We start from the raw sequence: 22,419 nt of genomic DNA on the forward strand, positions 1-22,419 counted from the left end.
AGGTCAAGCCCCTTCAGAGTCATATTCCAGGCACAGGATCATATGTATTCTATTAATTACACATGGACCAACCTAGTGAAAGAAGACATGTGTGTCCAAAGGGGGTGTCACTGCCAATGGAATCTGTTATGGTGACCTATAATATTTACCAGGGGTATAGTACATGCATCAAAGTTTAGTCAGTTGGAGCAGCAGAATTGAAGCTGGAGTCAGTGAGTAGGGCTTGATGCCATGAGTCAAATTCAAAATTGAAATCCTAGTAACATGCGGATATACAACAAATGACCAAATGCATTTGTAGCCTACACCAACTAAATTCATACTCTGTCACTTACAAAGTACATATGTGAAACACATAGCTGCTTAATAGATTAGTTCAACCTCCAAATCTTTGATCATATTTCCATTTAGACAGACCTTTGAATTATAACGTTTTGCTGCAGAAACAAAATACACAATGGATTATTTCCAGAAAATCTTTGCCACTCGTACAGTCAAAGAAAACAAACCAGTTTAAACTATTGCTCAAAGTTCTGAAATCTGAAATTCCAGCCTTTCCATTCTAGTCTTCTCTACAATGATTTCATTATTTTCAAAGTTTGTAACCATCAGTCATCAGATTTCTTTTCTTAGTTCGTTAAGCCAAGTTTTTTAAATCTGATTCAGGTCCTGTCACAATGACAGTAAACAAGCTATGCTCTATGGGTGGTACAGCACAAGAAGAGGAAGGAAAGTGTAAGACTACTCTGCCTGATCTTGACTGTCCTGATGTTTTCAAGCCTGGTTTTCCCTAGTGAGGGAACATTGAACTAGATTTTACTGGCCTGTAGTTCCAGCTAGTAAAATTACATGATGCTGAAAGCCTCTCCTCCTGTCCCTTCCTGAGTGTTTTTTCAGCAGGTGGTGAGGATGTTGTGCAACCCCACCAGGGCACCTTTTTCATCTTACCTCACCTACCCTCCCAACTCACCTCCATCGACCCTTGTCCATCTCCTGCCCCAACTCACATTTACCTCCTGCTCAGAGTTGGTGATAAATGCGAGCATTATTTCCCTCCCCCCAACAGAGAAATCTGTTTCGAATTCCCCCCAATAAAAATAGGTTTTCACATTCATTTCCCATTCATGGGTTATATCATACTCACATGATCAGGGTGTTACGACATGGTAACCTTAATTTTGTGTGCCAAATTTGCACTTCACCAGTGCTGTACAACTTGTAATGAGGACTTTAATGCCTTGAAGGTCTAGGAGCAGGGTTCTCAAATATAATAATGTTTATTGAACCTCCAGAGTAGGACTGAGTGGGAAATGGGTCTAAACCCAGCTTTGACACAGGCAGCACAGGATACTCTTTTGTAATGTTACTTTTCCACTAAAATCACACAAAAATCTACTTTCACAGTAAAATACATTTTTCGAAAACTAGGTAGAAGAAATTTTGAATCAGTTTTATAGCATCTTCCAAGGTGAGGATATGAAGTAAAGATTTTAATAACACTTAGGCCTGTTCATGGCAAATCTAGCCTAACCTACACAATGAAAACAGTGTTTGGACATTTATGCACTACGATGACACACTAATTCCATTATATAGAGTGCCACTAATTCATATTATAGCCCTGTGGGTTTCAGTACAAACATTTGGGCGACATTACTATTTAAAAATTGATTTTTCCTACATGTCTGCACATCAGTTCTCTATTCTGGTGGGTGGGGAGGAGTAACTCATACTGACACAGTAGTGGTGGGGTGTTATGATACAGTAATGTTAATTGCATGAGCAGAAATTGCACTTCACCTGTACCATGTAACCCGTAATGCAGACCTTAGTGTGAAGTCAAATGTGAGCAGTTTACCTGACTTTCCCATGAAGGCTTGCAGTATATATTTACCTCTAGATGTAACCATCATCATAGCCAGCGGGTGCTACTTTCTGTTCACAGTTATCCATGTCAACACATTTATAATTCAATTGTCAACAATATTTACCATAATACATTGTTGTGCCAGAACAGGTGCATCGTGTTTTTACTACCTTTTACACGTCTGTATAAGTGGTCAGCATCTCAAATGGCACTGCTCCAGGTATTTTAGTTATGAGCTCCTGTGAGGGATGTTTGCAGGGTGCAATAACTTGTAAATACCATGTCGTTGTTAATGTATAGTCATTTTGTTATGTCTTTGAATCGCTCATAGGGAAACTGGAACTTAGAAATATCATTTAAATCTCAAACTCATTAAATAGGGAGGACCTACTACTAGTTCTTCCAACAGACCCTGACTGCACTATTTTTTATTTGAATTATCTAGTGATTTTTTTGTAATTTTTATTAAGGTGTATAACGTAAATGTAACTTGTTGTGGTAAGTCACTGAACATTTACAATGTAAAGTAATTATTATTATGTGGACCAGTATGAATATGGATTGGATGAGCTTTAGTGGGGCAGCTAGGGTTTATACAGCCAGATTGCATCACACAATATGTTCAGTTTATCCATAATTAGTCCTATTAAATTGTAAAATGATCAGATGATATGGAAGGAATGCGTGGTATAACCCCTGAGCAGTGCACATAAGTGAATGGTTACTCTTTTACCACATGTGATGCCACATTTTATAGTGACATAAGTAATTGTGCTGCTGGTTTGCTTCCCATTACTAAACAAGACCCTCTCCATTTCCGTTGTAGAGGGATGAAGGTACTAAACTGCAGCATTACATATATATGATTATACCAAAGAAGTCAAGTATGAAATGTACATTCAAAAACCACTTTACTGTTACTTAATAAACATTCTAACAGGGGATGGATGGATGTGGCTGAAATCTAGGGCATGATATAGACTTGGCAGATGAGGTACCCTGTCCACCAAATCCTAGGTCCTACTGCCTCATTTTGAAATGGGCAGACCTAAGATAGAGACCCCATTGTCTCTGACATAGTAGGGGCCATCAGAGGAAGGACATTACACCACACGCCTTATTTAGGGAAGATGGTGTAATGTCTTTTATCCTGTTCGTCATTGCCAGTAAAAACTAGGTTGTGAGAGCCAGTAAAAAAAATACTGATCCCACCCCCCCACATCCTGGGAGAAAACTCCTAGGACCTGAGTGCCATTGTTTTCATGTTGTTCTAAATCAAACACCCACTTTAGGAGTTTGTTTCTGAAAAACAATAAAATTGAAAAATTTGGTTGACCACAAAATGTTCGTACATTGAAAGGAACCGCTGTCACAGCAGTCCCTTTCTTTTAATTTTACAGATACTGCTAGGCAGTTTGTTATTGTGAAATGTGGCAGATGGTAGGCCATCACAGTGGCAGTAGAGGTATTGTGTTCCACCACTACAAAGCATTGCACTCCACCCACCAAATATTAAGTCAAGCTTCAAGGGCCTGATGTATAGTTTGGCAGAAGGGTACTCGGCAACAAAGCTAACGAATATTCCATCCACCTTATTACAAGTGAATTAGGATATAATGCACTTGCAATAAGGTGAACGGGATATCCAACACATTTGTGCACTAAATCAGGCCCAAAGTATTGTCTCCTACTCGTAGAAGTGGTTTCTCAAAAGAGAGGCCACTTATTGAAGGTTCGCTGACACACCTCTCGTTCCTCCACCAGCGGCGGCCAGCACAGGTAAACGCAGTGAGGTGGGGGGCTGGCGGGGGAGGGAGGGGGATCAGGGGGAAGTTGACAGACGACGGAATAGGTATAATTAAATAAATAAACACCTATTCCGTCGTCTGTCGGCCTCCCTTCCCTGCCAAACCTTGCCCTGCCTCACTGCGCTTACCTGTGCCGGCCGCCGCCGTCCTCCACCTCAAATGTGATTACCTCCTTCTAACGGATTAACAATGAATTGGTTATGAAATCTGCATACCTCCCGCCTGCATTCATCTGTCTGTCTGGTTGTTGGTCCAGCAATGGTTTGCCAGTTCACCTATCCCCTATCCAGCTACCAGTGCCTATTTGTGTGCTATCTGATTGGTCTGACTGAATATGTTTTTTGTTGCACTCTATACATTTCTGTGTGAATGTTGTCTGTATCTTGAGCTTCTGTTTTATGGCCTGTGTAAATCGGGCTGATGAACGAAACAAAACAACAGTAGAAAAAAAGAGCTCATGCTCAAAGATAAAGATCGCAACTCGGTTAGCTTTGAAGCTGCAGTCCAGACATCATCAACAGTTTAAAATGGTTGATTTATTGGAGCACAATGTTCAAAAGTCATGTTACAAATGAATCACAACAAATGTTGGCTTCAGCTATGAATTAGAATAAAATATTTATTATGGCAAACGTAGTTCCTTTGAAAATAAGAACACACACTTGTTATAAAAATCGAGTGGCGGCCGAAATTGCTCGCGGGTAGGGCGGGCGCGAGGGGTCGCGTGGGGTGGCGGGGATTTGTGTGGGTGATGCAGGAGGATAGCAGGGAAATAAAAATATAAAAAATACAATTAAACGTACCTTTCCCGCGTCCCGCGTCTTCTCTGCTCCTGCTCTCCTGCCTCCAACAGGAACAGGTAGCAGGCAGCCAGGCTCCCTCCCCTAAGCCAATCACAATGCTGCATGCTGTGTTGTGATTGGTCGGGAAGGCTCGAAGTCAGGGGCAGTGGGGGGGGGGGATGTTCTCCAGGCAAGCTGCAATGCAGCCTGCATGGAGAAGGACAGAGTGCGCATGACTGGTTTGGGCGACACAAGAGTGCCGACCAAACAGTCTTTGCGCACTAAGGAGTGGGCAAACCACTCCTCCCCTGCCCTGCTCAAAGAGCAGAGCAGCCCCTCCCACCTGCCCGACCGCAATGCGCAAAGCAAAAATAAAATGGTAATATCTAAAAGTTTTATGTTTTTGACTTTCTCGCACTAAAGCAGTGGGGAGACACTCCTCCGTCCCTTGAAAACCGTTCTCTCACAAAAAAAACACTTTCACTGGTTAAAAGTAGATTGACTGCTACAGTGTGTACTTAAAATACTTTATTGAGGGAGGGGGTGTTAGTACCGTATTGTGTGCAAAGGTCATTTATAACTAAAGAGTTATTCCATGTGATATTTCACGTTAGAGATACAGTAAATATCTTAGCTAATCTCCCTAAATTTATCTGTCACAAGAAGATTTAGGAGAGTATATATGATAAGACATATTCACAGAAGAAAATAGTTCATTAAAAAATCAGAATTCTGTAGCATTTCTCGTTCTACCAGTTCTGCAACCATAAATGACACAACCCTATTGAACCTGAAGCTTACTGGACCTTGACTTAAACAGACCGTAAATGAAACTATAATAGAGCTGACAAACACAGCAACAAGAAAAGTTAAAACATTTAATACAAGCATTGGCAAAGCCAATAGGTCTCGCCAATGCCCGAGCTATCCACCTTGTCAATGTAAATGCCTTTTAGCTATCTTGTCTAGCAGCACATCTGCTGTTCAGCATGGCTGATAGCCCAGAATCACAGGATGTTGAGCTGATGCCGAGTCTCATCGCCCCCATCCCTCCCCATGTTGGGTTTATTGCCCTGACTGACCTAACTCAAAAAAACGCACAGCACTATTTTCAGTGACTTTTATCCATGCAGATGTGTTGCTAGACAACATGGGTAAAAGACATTAACATTGACAAGGTCAATAGCGTGGGCATTGGCGAGATCTATTGGCTTTTCCAATGCTTGTTTGGTGTTGACGGGGTCTTGCTGAACTAATGTGGAAGTGATAGTAAGAAACAGTTGAGGAACTTTGAAGCTAAGAAAGGATATGCCGTAACAGCCAAGCTGCCAACAGGGGAACCAGGTTCGAATCTCAGGGTTGCGTGAACAATTTGTGATTCTGGGTAAATCACTTACCCTTCCTCCTGGCTACGTTAATGAATGTGTCTCTGTGTATTGTAACTGGTGTGCACTTAAAGCACTCTAATACTATTGGCTCATGTTGCCGCTATAGCATGACGGAGCGAGCGCTCCAGTGCCATTGGATCATACAAAAAATAAAATAAATTAACAACTGCTATTCATGCTTTAACAATTTTATAAGAAATGCATTTGTTTATGTACATGTGCATGTATTTCAGTGGTATGTGTGTATATGTACAAGGGAGGCGGCCTGAAAACACAAGTACTGCTATGGAGTGCTTGAAAATAAAGAATAAAAATAGCTGTGAAAACTGTGAGTAGTGTAAGAAAACATGACTTGGTCCATGCACTATGGAAGGGCCAAGCACATGAAGAGGGCATGACGCCCACATGCCATGATGAATGGCATCAAAGAAAATAAAAGCAATGTTGAAGTTACCAATGGTAGGAAATGGGCAGCATGTAAGCCCACAGACAGAACACAACACGTCTCTTTGAGACAGTGCATGTGCTGTTCAGCCAATACCTAAAAACGTTAATTTTGCAATGCAAAAGGTAGGTGAAAACGTCTTTTGCTTTGATTGACATATATATTTATATATACAATTTGGACAATTTGGGTAACACATTTTTGCCCTGTGCTAAGTATCCCCACCAGTATTTTTTTACAGACATATAACGTGGAGTGCGAAACACGTGTTGGCTTTTGTCTAACTGCTTACAGTATTTGAGGTGGTTTTGGATTTATTGTCAGGGAAAATAAAACTTGAACAAAGAATAAAAACAACTTAAGAAACCAAACAAGAAGAAGAATTGTTGTGAATTGTTGCTTCCGTGGATATCTCAGTTTTTTTGTTGAATGTATATATATACATGGCCAACAAAGTATAAAGCAAACTTAGCACTTACTCTGTGGTCCGTGCCTGCTTTTCCTCGACAAGAAGTGGCTTCGAAAGAAGGCAGGTTAACTCTATATATATATATATATATTTATATATTAGCTACCAAATCCGACTTTCTCCAAAATCAGACACCGACACTCAGGATGCTTTCAGCCGTCCGGCTTGGGTTTTATTTTCTCACGTAACGCGTTTCGGGACGTATCCCTTGCTCACACAATCTAATGTGGACCAAACGTTTCCATTTAAGCAAAAAATACAGGGTCACATGATTCGCTCCTCAATAGATATAAACAACAGACTATTATTGCCATAGCGGTTGATTTCTTCAATACAACGTTATCATGACATAGTGCCAGAAATCTTTCATATATTCAAATTTATCTCATTTAAATAAAATCAAAAAATGGATTGAATTTAAAAATTATTTACAAATATTTCATATATTTATACATATTTATATTCAAATCAAAACATCCATAAAAAGTACAGAAAGATTTCAAAAGAATAACATTGTAGTCAATAACAATCTATCAATAGTGTATCTCTCGTCTACATCATTACACAAAATCATTTGTAACATTATTACACACATCATGATTAAGTCATATAACTCTAAGTCCCTTGTCATAGTTGATTTGTCCGTCGTTCCTATTTTAGAATCAACGGGATTTTCAATGAGTAGTTCATTTATAATCCATTTTGGTAACCTTTACATCCAGGAACCAAGGCGTAAGAGACAGGGGAAAAGAAAAAGAGACTTAATAATATCAAAATGGGACATACACTGATGACATAATTGAACAGTATATATATATATTATCTACTGGCGGTCGCCAGTAGATAGTTATAGTTAGGACCGTGTTTCCATAGGAAATCTGCAACATTCTATTTGGAATAACTTTGGCGCCGGTCGACGAATCCTCGCGAAATTTTCAAAAACTAATGGGGCGCTACGCTCCGCTCCTACCCTGAAAGTCTCGGGGGGATTCGTCAAGCGGGGGCTGAGAAAAAGGGGGGTCCCAAAACGCGTTTTCCCCATGCATTTTCCCATAGGACCTTTAGTCCGAGCTACAGCCCGAACGGCTGAACAGAATTACTTGAAATTTGGCAGAGAGGTAGTCCTCAGGTCAAGGATGTGCCTTTTGTAGGTCTGGTGTAAATCTGTTCAGTAGGTCCTGAGAAAATAGCATTTAAATCAATATATATATATCTGTAAGCGCGCTCCGTGCGCTTACCGTAAGCTTACCGTACGCGTACGGTGCCCTGCGCGAGCTCAATTCTGATTGGTGGTTACATGACTGTAAACATTCGAATCGGTCGAAATCAGGAAGTGTCGGCCACCATTTTCTGTCTCTCGCACTGACAAACAAAGGTGGGGAACGTGAAAAGGGGGCAACGAAGAGAGTTGCAGACCCCCTAGTGTTTGTCAGGGGGTCCAAGAAGGACCCAAAAGTACGAAAAATACATTTAATAATTTTTAAAAAAAATCGCGGAGTGCGCGTACGGTAAGCTTACCATACGCGCAAATAAAGAAGCAAATAAAGAAGTAACAATCACATTTATTAAATAAATTAAAGGACCCACAAGGGAGAAAAAAACAAATGTTACTGTGTAAAAAAAGGGGAGGCGCGCACGGCATGGACTGCGCAACGTGGGCGCTCGGTGCGCGAAGCGCACCGTGCGCGCAGGGTGTGCGCACAGTGAAAAACCAGAAAAAAAAATAAAAAATAAATACATAACTTAGCATTTAAAAAACCGTACAAATTCACTGAAAAAACCATAGGTTTCACACACGTTATAGTTAGGAATTATCATTTACAAAACCTTGCAAATTCACTTAAAAAACCATAGGTTTCACACATGTTATAGTTAGCTGTACATTTCACTCGTAAAAAACCAATGAAATTCCACGTTATAGTTAGATCAGGTAACTATAACTTGCGCGACCGCAATCCACAATGTGTAATTTCAGATGTCATCATTGATGTCATGAGTGATGTCACTGACCATGTCATGAGTGATGTAATATGTGACGTCATCAGCAGTTTATTGTGGGCGCACAAGTTATAGTTACCTGATCTAACTATAACGTGGAATTTCATTGGTTTTTTACGAGTGAAATGTACAGCTAACTATAACATGTGTGAAACCTATGGTTTTTTAAGTGAATATATATATATATAGATATAAAGCTCCATTTCCAGTTTCCTCAACAGAACCGGACACCAGCACCGCAGACTCAGTTACGTTTGTATCACATATTTAGTTACTGCTTGCTGTTATGCGTTTCGGCAGTTTCTCCTACCTTGCTTACACATTGCTTCGCAGACTCGGTTATGTTTGTAGCACTTATTTATTTACTTCTTGTAGCAGTTTCTCCTGCCTTGCTCAAACATGTCCTAGGCCTGCCAATGCAGAGCCTGTGTGTACAGTTTTAAACTGCCATGTCGACCGTGTATGTTAAACCTCTTGCCAGGCCCAAACCCTCCTTATTAATACATATGTCACTTCTAGTGTAAGTCCTGAACATACCAGAGGGTAGGGTGGAATACATTTAAAAAGCAGGACATGTACTTTTAAGCTTTACATGACCTGGTAGTGAAAAACTCGTATATTTTCAATATGATAACATTGGGAGCATCCTAATACATTTCGGCAGTTTCTCCTACCTTGCTCACACATTGCTTCGCAGACTGGGTTACGTTTGTAGCACTTATTTATTTACTGCTTGTAGCAGTTTCTCCTGCCTTGCTCAAACATGTCCTATGCCTGCCAATGCAGAGCCTGTGTGTACAGTTTTAAACTGCCATGTTGCCCTTGTATGTTAAACCTCTTGCCAGGCCCAAACCCTCCTTATTAATACATATGTCACTGCTAGTGTAAGCCCTGAACATCCCAGAGGGTAGGGTGAAATACATTTAAAAAGCAGGACATGTACTTTTAAGCTTTACATGACCTGGTAGTGAAAAACTCCTATATCTTCAATATGATAACATTGGGAGCATCCTAATACATTTTATAAGCATAATTTCCAAAAGGGAAGATAAAACTGTTTCATGTTTGGTGTCTCTGGAACCGTTATTTAAACTCCTAACTTATGATGAAGTCAGATTTTAAATTACAATCCTGCAAATGCAACTTCAGAAAGTTGGCATTTTCTTGCCTTAGATATTTGGGGCCAGATATACGACTGTTTTTTGCAGTCGCAAATTGGAAATCGGCCCACTTGTGGCCACATAAAGGGTGGTGGTATGTACAAATGCTATTTTGCACGTCGGTGACGAGCAAAATAGTGTTTGCAAGTCACTATTAGGAAGGGGTGTGCCATGGGCATCCTAATAACGAGTCAGAATGGTATGTACCAGTGTTTTGCAACCGCATTGGGGGTTTCAAAACACTTGCAGTTTACCACCTACCTCAAGTAGGTGGTAAGCCACACGCAAACAGGAAGGGGTCCCAAAGGGACCCCTTCCCCTTTGCGAATAGATGCGAAAATATATTTTAAGAGCTGGCAATGGTCCCTGCCTACTCTTAAATAATGAAACACAAATGTTTCATTTTTCTTTTTGAAAGGCCTCCCATTTTTCTTTAAGGGAAACAGTCTTCATTTTTAAAATAAAACATCTTTTATGCAAAAGAAGTCACAAACATAGTGGTCTGCTGACCCCAGCAGGCCACCATGCCTGCGAGTGCTGGCCATTTCCAATAGGTTGCAAATTGCGACCTGCCTCATAAATATTGATGAGGCAATTCATTTGCGACTCCATTAGAGATCGCAAACAGTGTTGTAGATACTGTTGTACATTCCATTTTGCAGGTCGCAAAACGTCGCAATTTGCGACTCACAAATTGGAATGGTCGTACGTCTGGCCCTTGGTGCCTGCAGCCCGTCTCTGGTCACAGGACTGGGAAAAGTTCCTGTTCCACCTAGACAGCCACAAACAATGGGAGCTTAGGTGTGACTGAGTGGGCTATCCTGAAAGCATAGGAGGGAGAAGCTGGACTCATCCTCACAAAAACCAGAACCGGATGTGTCCAGTCCCCACACAAAGGACTGCCTACCCCCTGTAGTTAGTCTGGAGCCAGTGCTAGCAATGCATCTTTGCACATCAAAGGTTTGTCTTGTAAATCTCCTCCACTTTAAAGGCACCAGTGGGTATAAGAACTGGAAATCAGACACCACCATTTCAGTACACTACTGGACCTGTGGATACTCTGACAGGAAGAAGGACTGCTGTGCTGCTGAAGAACTGCCACTCCACTAGACTGATGCCCTGCTGTGCTGACCTGCTGCCAGCTGCCCTCCTTGTCTGGATGGGGAGGACTGGACATGCATCTCTTGAACCGGGAACCCCGAGTGACTCCAAGGCCTAGTTGGCTGGCCTCTTGATCTGACGCCTCAGCGACATAGCAGGCTTCCATCCACCATCCACAATGCATCTGCACCTGGACTCTGCCAGCTGTGAATCTGCCTAGCTTAAGGTACTTACCAGCAGAACAGATGCATCATCTCTGCTGATCGCTGCATCCTCCAGAAGCACCGACGCATATTGTCACCTGAGTGGTGCATACTCAAGGAGAACCAATGCATGCCGCTGCTGCGTGAATTGGGCTGGGCGTAGAAGGTCCGCATCGCAGTGTTTGGAACCGACACATCGACGATGGCATGGCGCATCTGTGACCCAGGTCCTCGTATCTCTCGTCGATGGCAGTTCGACAACTAGGCTGGCCTCTGCAACGCAGCCTCACAGCTCTTCGGAACCGTCGTATCAGTAGCTGCATCCTTGATGCCCGAACTTTGCATTGGAAGCCCGTCAACAGGATCCTCGGTGATGATGCAGCAGGACCTCGCACCACAGCCTCACGACATCTTGGAACAGATGCATTGTTTCGACTGCGTGATGCTTCTTCACCTCGATTGAACACAGCTCTCCACAACCAGGATTTAAGGTACATTGTTCAGTGGGCCTAACCTGGTTGCTGTAGCCGGCCCGTGCTCCCTCGTGACCGGCCTGAACTTGTGATTTTGTCCTGGTCTCGCACAACCAGATATCTCTTGCTGGAGCTTTGTGCTTTTTGGCACTTACCACCCTAAAACATTGAAACTCAATATCTCTGGTTTCCCAGATTGGATTTTTGTTGTTTTGGTCTTGTTCTATTTATTAAAATTTAATATATTTTTTTTAACCTGGTATGGGATCTTTTTGTGTGGTGTTGTCACTATTTTTACTGTTTTAAGTGTTGCACAAATACTCTACACATAACACTAAGTTTACCCTCCCTGGTCTGTGCTAAGCTATCCTGTGTTTTGCTACAACAAAATTATAAGGAAGTCTTAGCAGGCAATATGGCTCAGAGAGTTGAATGCTCGATATTGAAACGTACAAAGATTAACTAGCTACAAATCTGAATCCTACTAAAGAAGGTTCAGTCTTCCATCTTTTTAGGTGGGTAAAATGAGTACCATTAGGTAATAATAGTACCTTGTAGTGTTCTGTTTTTTCTCAATGTTTAGAATGCTCTGTACATGTGCCTCCAAATATATAGTTAGGTAATGCATTAGAATATTGCTGTTTAAAGTACTCTACTAGCCCAGCTGACTACTTGGTCTTGTCTGCTGGTCAAGCTGGAAGTCCAGGGTTGGCTGCCAATGACCTTAGTGAACAGTAAATTGTATACATGCTTTCCACAGACTGGCAACAAGAAGGCTAAGATAGCCCTGGGTGCAGGACACCATGTAACCAATTTGTTGCAAGCTCAGTAAAAACCATCTGAGCCACTCTGGAAACTTAGAATTGCAGGAGCAGTGTAGGTCAGTGGCTTAGCAATGGGTCCTGGTGCAAGTAAAGAAAATTTCCTCTTTGACACCTGTTCATGTTGCAAAATACAACAATTATATGGGTTCAATGGGCCCTACAGGGCTCTAGGCCTGGGCGTCCCTGCACCTGCTTCACCATTCGTAGTTACGCCCCTAGTGTAAGTAAAGGGAAAAAGTGTAGCTGGACAGGCAAGCATGGGGAATACCCCTGATTGTAGTGTGCTTCCGGTGCATGTTCCAACTGGCAATTCAGTTTCTGGACACAATGAAGATGTGCTACTGTGCTTGAGAAAATAACACTGCATGGATGCTTACATAACAAAGACTGAAGCACAAGCAAATGTATTGTGATGAGTAGAGTATACCACAGTGATGAAGTCTCACACAGGGCAACTTTCAACCTTAGTGGAGGCAAAGAACAGAACGGCTTGCATCTACTGCCATGCGAGACCCCATTAGTGAAGATGACTGACCAGCAGATGCCAGGCACTAAGTTCCAGGTGAAACTTCCAATGTATTCAGTACTGGCAGGGTGGAGAAGAGAAAGTGGAAATGCTGGTGTGTCAGCCAAGGAGTGCTGAAAGTGAGGAAAGACTAAATGTGTAGAGGATGTTAATGAGAATGAAATGAGAAGATGTTATCTGTCTTTCACACACCTCAATACACGAACCATGAGCTTAAAAGAGGAACAAACTGCAATATTGTCACAAGTGAGAAAAGATTTAAGTAAAATTAATAGTGCTTTGAAATATCAGGCATTGGGGTGGAGTATATATTGAACACACCCAATGCCACTATATCACTGATGGATCCAACAAATGATTCAGGACCCCATCAGTTATTTTAGAGGCACAGTTTAATTCCTCTTCACTGGTTCATAAATGCCCCATCACCAAGAGTTACAACCTAAGTTACAAAACCAAGGAATACTCCTTTTAATAAACAACTACCTGTGTAGTGAATATTACTACATAACTAACCAAGAATAGAATATATTTCTACATCCTTTCAGCTGACCTTTATTGGGCTTTCTCTTGAACACTGAAATGTTGCACCTGTAGTGCATGAGATCTGTGATGAGGACCTGGCTTAGTACAGAAACTGCATGCCACATAAGCATTGTCCGGGGGAGTAAGGTAAACAAAAACAACATACAAATGTCCATCATAGACGAATAATCAGTCATAGGAAGTGACTTTCTACTCGTCAGCTGCTTGCCTCCTTCAACCTCCTCATCCTCCTTTCGTCTCATCTATCAACCACTGCCACACAACCCAGCTTTCACTGATGCTCTATTAGACTTTACACAGGAGATTCCTATTAATCAACCAAACCTCTATATCTTAGATCTCAAAACTTCTTTTTACAAATTGTCACTGTTGGGCTTGGCCCTCTCTGCAAGGTCATCCCCAAACTTTGTGCTTTCACTTTCCTGTTTGCTGAACTAGTTTTTGTTGACGTTTAGCACTCGACACACTTTACCACAGCTAACCAGTGCTAAAGTGCTTGTGTTCTCTGCTTGGGACATGCTAAAATTGGCTTACACCCAATTGGCTTACACAAAATTAAATGTACTTGTAAGTCCCTAGCAAAGTGCACTACATGTAGCCAGGGCCTGTAAATTAAATGCTACTAGTGGGCCTGCAGCACTGATTGTGCCACCCACTTAAGTAGCCTTATAAATATGCCTCAGGCCTGCTATTGCAGCCTGTGTGTGCAGTTTTAAACTGCCATTTCGATCTGGCAAAATAAACCTTTTACCAGACCAACACCTAACTTTTTAATACATAAAGGTCACCCCTGGGTTAGGCCCTTAAGACCCAATAGAGCAAGGTGCAATTAATTAAAAAAAAGTTGGACATGTACTTTTAATGTTTACATGTCTTGGTAGTGAAAAACTCCTACATTATTTTTTCACTACTGCAAGGCCTACCTCTTCCATTACATTGGATAACATTGGGTTGTCTTATTACATTTGATAGACGCTAACGTTTGATTGGGAACAGGTGAAACATTCTTGTTTGGTGTCTGAGAAATTATAATTAAAAATCCTCTTTAATGGTAAAGTCAGAGTCTAAATTACAATTTAAAAAATTTCACTTTTAGAAAGTTGGCATTTTTCTGCCCTATTTGGTGCCTGCAAGCTATACCTGGGTCACATGACAGGGTGTAGTTAGCAGTTGGACTTTGTTTATTCCTCACAGATAGTCACACAATAGAGGGATCAGGTATGCCTGGATGGACCATCAAGAGGCAGGATGGGGATGTCGGAGCTGGACACAGCCCCACTTGCAGCTGAATAGGCTGTGCCCTGACTACACACAAAGGACTTGTGACCACTGCATTGTTCATACAGCCAGATTGGAGCTGAGGCAAGAAAGGCTGGAAACTTCGAGGACTTCAAAGGGAATTCTCTATAAACTTCTCTTACTCCAAAGAAGGCACCAGGTGTACAAATACAACCCTCAGACCCATTCTTCAGTGTGTCTCTGGACCTATGGATACAACAGAAGAAGGACTGCTGTAGAGCTTTGCTGTCAGAAAGACTGCTACTTTGCTGCCATGCTACTGTGCTGCCTTGCTGTCTGCTGCCCCGCTTGCTGAGAAGGAAGACTGGACCTGCATTCTTCATCCCAGGCTGATGTGACTCCAAGGGCCAGCTGACTGACCTGTTCTGAGCTACAGGGATATAACAAGTTCCATAGGCTCTTTTCATATACCCATCTGACCTGCTGCCTGGATCTGAAACTGAACCTGCCTGAGCTCTGCTGGCCTTTGCTGAACTGAGTTGCTGACCCCTAAGAGGTGCCCTTCAAGTCCTAGATCTTTGGGGCGGCATCGGTTGAGCTCTTCTCCAAAGAAATAGAGAAATCCTGAAGTTTTGGGCTCTTCTTGATCACTTGCCACCCATGATGCCAGCCAACGCAAAGCTCCTGTGAATGTGACTCTTTGAGCCACAGCTACCGCCAGAGATGCTTGGCAATGCAAGATCCATACTTTGTGCTATAGCATCGACAGCTCACATTGACCTTCAACATGAAGCTCCACCAACGACCGTCCACAACGGCCGACAGGATCTTCGCACTACAGAGATGACCATCTGTGATGCCCAGCCTGCTCTTCACGCTACATCAACAACCATCTGCGATGCTCTCCCTGCTTCTCACTATCCCTTCCACCACGAATGTATAACTTTGTTCTAGACTTTTGAAGGTAACTCTTTCAGCATTCTCACCTGGTCCCTGAATTCTGCCATGCGACAAACCCATCGCCCTTTACAGCTGGAGGTAAATCGGGATTGCCAAACACTGGTGTAAGGGGCGATAGCGGGGTGGTTAGGCCTAGAGAGATAGAAACCCTATCCCAAGCCTAGAGAGTGCCCCATACCATCTGCAAAAAATAGACTCCCCATGGTCGATGGTGTTTGGCCAACCATGGGACCTTCCAAATGTGTATTCCGGTAATCACCTGATCTATAAAAATACAACGTTTTTCTGAGGTAGGCCTGTGCCACTCCAACATGTAATACAACTAGGTGGTGAGATAGTAAGTGGTAAGATCCAGTATGTCAAGACCACCATCTGCCTGTGGGAGGCGCATGAGGTGTTTTACCCTCCCATATGAAAGACTCACTTGTGTTGTAATTTGGAAAGAAGAAGGGGTGATGGCTGAGCTAGCAGGGTCTGCATGACAAAAAGAATTTTGGGGCGAATAGTCAATTTTACAGCCGCCAGACAGCCCAGCCAGGAAAGGCAACTGGTGCGTCACATCCATAGGTCATAGCTGGCTGTTGGTACCAGCGCTTTGTTGTTGCATTCCTCTGTGTTAGCTACTGAGGAGCACAGCATGAGTCCCCAATGCTCTTACCTGCATGGGCCACAGCTGCAAGTACGCCGAAACATACCTTGTAAAGTGAGGAGATTGTTGGCTAGGGTGAATAGGTTGAGGATCTGAGATTTCTGAAAATTGATTTTAAAGCCAGAATGTGGTGTTTGTGAAGAAAGCCCGAGATGGAGGTTAAGGGATCTGTTAGGGAGACCTAAACATCGTCAGTGTTAAGTGTCAGTTTGTGATCCCACCCTCCCATCATAATTGCAGTGATCTGCATGTTTGCCCTTCTTCTTTTAACGAGGGGCTCCATGTAAGGAGCAAAACGGAGGAGTGATAGGGGGTAGCCCTGCCTTTTTTCCCCTGGCGGACCTGAAAGTGTCGCGAAAGGAGGCCATTAACCCTTACTCGGGCTTGGGGGCAAACATAACTGCTTCATATCTATCTGCAAAACTGTGGTCCCTGGCCAAATATTTCTAATGTCGCTTACAAGAATGGTCAAAGCACCCTATCACATCCCTTCTAGGCGACAAGAGAGACTAGTAGCGTGGATCCGCGGAGGTGAGAGGCCTTGTCTATAAGGTGTAAGATGCATTTAATCTTGTCGCTACAGTTCCTCTCTGGAATGAAGCCTGCTTATTCGGGGTCCGCCAGTCTCTGAATATATGGGTTCAGTCAGCCAGCCAAGATCTAGGTGAACATTTTGAAGTCAGCGTTCAAAAGGGAAATAGGTGGATATGAGGAGCAATGGGCTAGGTCATTTCCTGATTTAGGACTCACTAAGATCACTGCGTAGCACATAGTAGGTGGTAAACAGCCTGAGTAGCTGATGGAATTGGACAGGTGGAGTAGAAGTGGGGCCAACTGTGGGCAGAAGGTCTTACAGAAGGCCGGGATAAAGCCATCTGGGCCTGGCACTTTCCCGACCTTAAGGCAAGAGATACAGGAGATGATCTCCATCAACTTGTTGTCCTCCTCAAGGGGAGTGGCATCTTGGGAGTGAAGTAGCATATTAGATGTCTCGGATAGGTACTGAGTTATAGCCGACTGCTCGCACTGTTTGGAGGAGTAGAGAGTTGAGTAAAAGTGCTCAAATTCCTGGGCGTTAGCTAGTCTGTCGATGGACACTGATTCAGGCCAACTGAGGTCGTCCTCAGGCATCTCTGTTTGAGAGTCAAGTTTCTTAGCTGCCGCTTTGGTAAGCAAGTCTTTCACATTAGAATCTTTATTATGTCCTTTGTTCATCGCCATGTCATAGATTGAATGTAATGACCCCAGAGTCAGTGCAGGTGCTGGTGACTGAGCGCTGGGACTAGGCGTGCAGGAGACGCCAGAGGCTGATGATGGGGAGAACTGGGCTAAACAATGATGGGTCTTTGCCGTCTCCTCAAAGGGGCCCAAGGGCCTCACTCAGGTACTGGACCCCCACAAGGAACAGCAATCCCAGGGCCCCACACTACCACCCAGACACAGCAAGGGCACAATTGGTGTGCCCACTGCTGTCCAGCATTACAGGGTAAAAATGGGAAAGCATCAACTTCTGCATGCATACATTACAACTCATACACAACATAATTGGACAGGAGTTGCCCTACATGCTGCTGGCGGCGTTGTTGGATGACATTGCTGTTGTTCCACCCAAAAAAAGGAAATTAACGGCCATGCTGTTACTCCTGGCCAAGTGCCAGGTGACCCTCCAATGGAGGGTGGTCCCCCCCGCCGACAACGAAGGGCTGGGTCATCAGTGTCACTCAATGCAAGACTCAAATGGAGAGTTTCTGGGAATTGATGCCAGCAAGGTCTAGCCCCTGTGATATCTGGGACCTATTTGTTAATTGGTTAAACACAGTGAACACAGAAGACCTCTAATGAGACCACTGGGAAATGATAGCTAGAGTCATGAACTATCTGATTTAACTACTGAACAGACCGTGCACTAGTCGACGCAGAAATACCACTGTCGGAATAACACAATGTAGTGATGTTAAATTTAAAACTTATGTGTGTTGCAATCAGAATGTCGATACCGTCATACCACCGTCTGTGTGGCTGCTGAGTAATGTACTCGTGTTTGTTTTCTTACTGTAATCTGTATTTTACAAATGCCAATTAAAAATTTTTAAAAATAATTTATCCCGATGGATCACTTCTCCTGCAAGGCGAGTTAGGCTTTGACAAAGTCAGGGCTGAAATGTGAATGACTACGCCCCAGACTGGGGGGCTCAATGCCTGATAATTGGTGGCAGGTATTGCAGGGGTAGTGTTAGTAACGGGCCAAGCATGGTTCACATTACTGGGTCTGCCCCAAACTTCAATTCATATACTAAAATGCATGCATTGCAGAACACCCTTTGCTTGTTTTCCTCTTGGTTCTAGTTTCTGCTTTCTACCTCTCCACTGTCTCAAGGTACAGACTGAAGGCTTTTGAATGGGACTTTGAAGGGAAGCCAGAAGTTCTGAGCTTTCCTTTTGATCATCTGTTCACACTCAGCTGGGCAATTTGAGTGGTCATGGAACCTCAGGAAATGTGTCTGTTGTTCTTGTTGGTTTATAAACTATAAAGTAAGCGGAGAGGTCATGTAGCTAACCTGACTAATGTACAATTCACTTAAACCTTAAGAAGGAGGAAACCTATGATGTGGCTGCTCACATCATAGGTTTCCTCCAGCTCCCAGGGCCCCTGGACAACTTCTAGGGCTTTTGTCAATCTTATGCAGCCTTCGGGGATGCTTGCTCAGCTGCTATTCTGGTATAGGAGGATCTATTAACAAATATGATGCAGGCCGTTTGCCATTTTTCCACTTTTATCCTAAATGTAATTGGCCTTGCTAGAAAGTATGACAGCAAAATGTAACTAGGGCAACAGTTTTTTGGGGTGCATTTTGGTAATACATCGAGGATGACCTTTCAAACCCTATAATATTTTTTATCTATCACGGAGCTCAACATACACTTTGTTAGTTCCCTTCCCTGTGGGAGTAATTTATGACTTTAATCCCATGTTCATAGTTCGGCATATGCATAGGTTTAACTCCAGCTTTTGTGCCCTCAGAACCCTTCTGCAGTTAGTACCCCTAGGCCTTACAGTCTGTCTTGTCAGCATTTCATAGCCATTTGCATGTGGAGTTCTGAGGAGTCAACAGAGCGTCTAGCCAAGCAAGCTTACTCTCAGTGGACTGCAGACAGCCTTCAGACAGGCTAATTGTGTCTGAAGTAAAGTCCTGTGCGAGGTATAATTTTAACATGGATTTTTTCTCCCTTATAAGTTGATGCTGAGTATGTATTGGGTGTTTCCTCTAAGCATAAGGACTGGTTTAATCAACAAGGATGAGAATGGTAATTGATCAGGATTTTACAATCACCTCCGACAATCTTTATCTCTGATTCTTCTCTCATAGAGCCAGTGAGTGATAGAGACATTACGTTTTCCTATATTATATTATGTTTGCTGTAACCTATATTATAATATGTTGTGTTAAGTGGGTTTTATGCAGAGAATATGCTCCATTTATTTTGCCTGATTGCTTTGGTTCAGACTTTGCCAGTAGCTGATGGGTTACCCAAAACGTTGCGGACTCTGTGGGGGGAGCCTGGGGGGGGGGGGGGGGACACACCCTGACCCTAGCATTAAGTGTGATGTGGAATACATGCAGCGTTTTCCCCGTAGAAGTGTTATGTAAGTGTAATGTAAGTTTTTGTAATATTATGGAGTTAGCATAAGCCTCCGTTGTCTCTGCCATGTGGACCACAGTGAGGGTGCAGGTCATTTGGCTCACCCCTAAACTCAAGCAAGCTGTGCCACTGGGGTGTCACTGGTCCATCCTTGTATAGGCTGGTTTCTCGCTCTGAAGTCAAAACAAGTACTAAGAGATTATGGGTAACTTCCTGGCTCCTTAAAAAAATCTAAGGAGGTCATTATGATGGTGGAAGGACCACCACCGCCGGCCTGGAGGTGGCGGTCCTTCCACCATCACGAAGCACATTACCCACCATCGCCCCTTCACCACCAAAGGCAATCATCTCAATTGCCTGGCGGAGGGTGCAGGGCGCCTGAAATGGTGGTGGTGCCTAGCAGGCCCCCGTCCGCCAAATCAGGATGTGGGTAAACAAAGGCCTTTCCATGGCGGCGATGCAGCCATGGAAAGGCTGGCAGGGATTGGGTTTGGGGGCCCATTGCGGGCCCTCCTTTGGGGGGGTGTCGCTGCACTGGGGGGTACCCATGGTACCCCCCCTCATTTCCATGCACCAGGTGGCAGGTACCGCGTGGTGCCTGCCACGTACTGCATGGAAATGCTGTGAACGCACTTTTGACATTGCGTGCGGTGCTGCAGCCAGCCACACCGCCTGCAATGTCAAAAGCCCAGGATGTGCCCGCCAGCATGGCGGGCGCATCCTAATCGCAGTGGTGGGACCGCCGCATGTCTGGCGGGCGGTCCCAGCACCGCAACGATGGCAGGCGGACTGATGTCCGCCCACCATCGTAATGAGCCCCTAAGTCCAATAAAGTAATCTAGTCTTCACTTCCAGCAACTCTGCCGACATGGTTTTAGGTTCCCTCTTCAGTCTTACGGTGCCTCACCCTGGGAAAGTGGTGCCTGGAGAATTTGAATAATATTAGATATGCTTAATTGGTCAATATTTATTTTCAACATCGAGTTACTTAATTCAGTTGCACGCTTTTTCCATATTACAATCACAATAGAGGGACATTTAAAAAAATACTTGTATTCTACCCCGATGTGTCCTGGTTGTTAAAACTTTTTATGCACGGGACCCTATGTTTCTCCTTGTATTTACCAGGTCCATCGAAAGCAAAAGTGAGAGAGAGCCATAGCCGGTCCAGGCTTTTTTACCCAGACACTTTTCCTACGGAAACCAAGTGAAATGTCCAGGTGAAACTCCAGAAATGGTTTAAACACATGGGAATCAGTCAGGAAACACAGACTCCTGCCTCTTATCTGCCATCTGCTTATGATTAGAGGTAACCCACCCCATGAATTACAGATGACTGCAAAATCACTTTATCTAGTTACGTGGGGGGCCATTTCTTAACGGACAATATCATGTGGTATTTGCCACAGAAATTGAGGAAATATGTGATGCAAAAACATAGAAACTGATCACACTCACCTCATCCACCGCTTTTTGACAAAATCATCCGCCGCCAATATATATTTTTTTTAATCTTTCATTGTAGTTACTTCACAGTTACAACTTGGCACCTGCATGATAAAAAACATAAGTATAGTTTGAATGCCACTGCAGAAAACACAAAGGAGGTATCATTCAAAAGTACGTGCATGTGCATTGTAATAGAAGGCTTTGTATAAAATCATGGTGGATCCTAGATAGCAATTACTGCATCAGTTCACCATATTACAATGCTATTAAATCAATGACTAACAAATACACAATCCATCATAGAGTAAAGTTGAAACAAGTGTTAAAAGTCAGTTTATGCACAGCATTTAAATCACTTGGGGCTTAAAATGACAGTAGAAGGGTTCCAATAAAACAAATTAACAAATGGCAAGTCCCGTCCAGTGGCAGTGTGTATCTTGGAGTACATGATATAAGTAAATATATCGAGTAAGGGTCTGAATTAGGGGTGAACATTAGTGGCACATCTGAAAACTGCTGAATAGTTTAGTCAATACTTGTGACATGTCCTCGAGCATTCTATCGTTATTATCATCCCAATATCCATAGTACAGTTATCAAACCGAAAAACCTGAAAAGAAATATTAAAAGTGTTTTGAGTTTTTTGGGCAATGGTATACTAACAAGGCCACAATACTGTTAAGTTGTGGAACATAAAAATGCTTACTCAGCATAAAAAGGGAGATTCGTCTTACTGGAGCTTGAGGCAGAGGAGGGGATTCTAGAAATGCAAACATTTATCTGAAACTTTGACTGGGAGTTTTATTAGCTTGGGTCTATAATTGTATTATTTTCAAAATACAAGTTAGATAATGCTTGGATTGGTTAATATTACCCTTGGTGTTAAACTA

The 22,419-nt window shown here is 43.1% G+C and overlaps 1 protein-coding gene across 14 annotated transcripts in view; it reads right to left on the reverse strand.

Annotated features, from left to right (window-relative positions):
• The window catches only part of MEF2C (myocyte enhancer factor 2C), a 545,031-nt gene that overhangs the window by 329,870 nt on the left and 192,742 nt on the right, over positions 1-22,419 (reverse strand). For all 14 annotated transcript variants that reach the window (XM_085632450.1, XM_085632432.1, XM_085632440.1 and 11 more), the window contains one exon: positions 21,539-21,630. The gene's annotated coding sequence lies outside the window, so the exon portion shown is untranslated. The remainder of the gene's footprint in view (positions 1-21,538; positions 21,631-22,419) is intronic.

This window comes from Triturus cristatus, chromosome 2_1, assembly GCF_964204655.1.
Source record: "Triturus cristatus chromosome 2_1, aTriCri1.1, whole genome shotgun sequence".
Classification (NCBI taxonomy): domain Eukaryota; kingdom Metazoa; phylum Chordata; class Amphibia; order Caudata; family Salamandridae; genus Triturus; species Triturus cristatus.